This window comes from Gracilinanus agilis, chromosome 1, assembly GCF_016433145.1.
Source record: "Gracilinanus agilis isolate LMUSP501 chromosome 1, AgileGrace, whole genome shotgun sequence".
Lineage (NCBI taxonomy): Eukaryota > Metazoa > Chordata > Mammalia > Didelphimorphia > Didelphidae > Gracilinanus > Gracilinanus agilis.
Genome location: NC_058130.1, coordinates 619,601,711 through 619,604,348, shown reverse-complemented (window position 1 = coordinate 619,604,348; position 2,638 = coordinate 619,601,711).

Sequence of the window (2,638 nt, the reverse complement as noted above, 5' to 3'; positions counted from 1 at the left end):
GGAAAACCTGTCTTCTTGGGTTTTTGTCTCTCTTTGCTACTTCTAGGAGAATTTTGAATGAATGCTTTTGAACAAATTTCCTGGAATAGAAAGAGTTCCATTTTGAGTTAGAGGGTTTATTTTCAAATCCTAGTTCTGCCACTTAATATCTGTGGAACATTGGCAACTTAGGTAACCTCTCTGGGTTTCAGTTTCCTCATCTTTAAAATTTGAGAACTGACTGTAATAACCTCTAAGTAAGGCTTCTTGTGGCTCTCTAAGTCTGTGATGTTATGATGTCGAAAACTTCATTTGTGAGAAATATTAGTAATCATGATAACAAGCATTTATATAGTGAGTAAACTTTTAGAAAGAGCTTTTCTTACATTATCACATGTGACCCTCACAACAACCTATGAGGTAGGAATTATTATCTCCATTTTAAAATTGAAGAAACCAAGGCTAAATTAAGTGACTTTCCCATAGTCTCATGTTTACTAAGTATCAGAGGCAGAATTTAGATAAAATTCTTCTTGACTACTTGTCTAGCACTCCATATGCTATACCATGCTGCTGCTCTGGTAATAATTGTTATTATAATAATATAATCTTTTAAGTAAATGTCTGAGATGCTATATCTAATTATTATAATAATAGCATATCTAATTGTTACAATAATATCTCACATTCAAGTTCCATTTTGAAGGTTAAAATGTTCTTTTCCCACAGAATATGATGAGGTAGTAAATGAAGTCGCTAGGAGAAACTTTCTTTTTGGAAAAATTATTTATTTTTTACATTCTTTTCTTTTTAAATTTGAGTTCCAGATCCTCTCCTTCCCTTCCAACTTTCTTCCACTAACTGAAAAGACAAACATGATAACAGTTAAACATATGAAATCATGTAAAATCTATTTCTCTTTGAACTATATTGTAAAAAAAAATTAAAAAGGCAAATAAGTAAGAAAATTGCACTTCAATTTGCAGTTCTTTGGTTCTCTTTCAAGGAGTGGATAACATTCTTTTCATCATAAATCCTTGTTATGTTGGATCATTGTATTGATTAGAGTAGCCAGGTGTTTCATAGTTGATTACAATATTGCTTTTACTATGCAGAATGATTTCCCAATTCTTCTCAATTCATTTTGCATAAGTTCATATAGTCTTGTTCTGTTTTTCCAAAACCATTTCCTTCATCATTTCTTGTAGCACAATAGTGCTTCATCACAACCATATGCCACAACTTGGTCAACCATTCTGCATTTGGTAAACATCCCCCCAATTTCCAATTCTATGCCACCACAAAAGGAGCTGCTAGAAATAATTTTGTACATATAGGTCCTTTTTAGTTTTTCTTTGCCCTCTCTGGGATATAGATATGGTAGTGATATGAGCTGAAGGATATATATAGCTTTAAAGCCCTTTGGGCATAGTTTCTAATTGTTCTCCAGAATGATAGCCAGTCTACTACTCTACCAGCAGATTATTTAGTGTACCCATTTTTTCCTCATCCCCTCCAGCATGTATTATTTCTGATAGGAGTTTTTATAAATTTGCCTTTCCCTATACAATAATGCTTTAGAGAATTTTTTTCCATATGACTATAATTGGCTTTGATTTCTTCTGAGAACTACCTGTTAATATCATTTGACCATTTATTAATTAGAGATAGGCTCTTATTTTTATAAGTTTGACTTAGTTCTCCTACATATTTGAGACATGAGGCCTTTATTAGAGAAACTTGCTATAATTTTTTTTAAATATTGGGGCATCTAGGTGGCTCAATGGATAGAGAGCAAGGCCTAAAGATGGAATGTCCTGAATTCAAATATGGCCTCAGACACTTTCTAACTGTGTGATCCTGGGCAAGTCATTTAACCCCAATTGCCTAGCCCTTATCATTCTTCTGGCTTGCAACCAACACTTAGTATCAATTCTAAGACAGAAAGTAATGGTTTCCAGAATTTTTTTATATTACTTCATCATCCATAGTAACTTTTAGCAAAACATAATTTCTCAGATTATTTCTTTTAGGTCTATTTTGCTTTTGCTTTATATAAAATTATGATTGCTACTCCTGATCTTTTTTACTTTAACTAACGCATAATAAATTCTGCTTGAGCCCTTTATTTTAACTCTGTGTGTACCTTTCTGTTTCAAATGTGTCTCTTATAAACCACATATTGTTAGATTCTGGTGTCTAATCCAATCTGCTATCCACTTTCATTTTATGTAACAGTTTATCCCATTCCGATTCATAATTCTGATTATTGTATATCCCCCCTCCATCCTACTTTCTTATATTTATCCTTCTCTCTGTCTTTTTATCTTGTCCTTCCTCAAAAGTCTGTTTTGCTTTTAACCATTGTTTACCTTAATCTTCCCTTCTTTTTGTCATTAATTTCCAATTCTGTGCTTACACAAAAAGAACTGCTAGTAATATTTTTAGGCCTTTTTCTTTTTTATTTGATCTCTTTGGGATATAGATCTGATAGTGGCACTGCTGAGTCAATGGCACAATGTTGATGCCATTTGGGCTTATTTTCAAGTTGTTCTCCACAATGATTGGATTAGTCAATTATTCCACCAGCAGAAATTTATTTATCTTAATCTCTTATCCATTCCCTTTACTGTTTCCCTACTGAGAAAGACAGATTTCT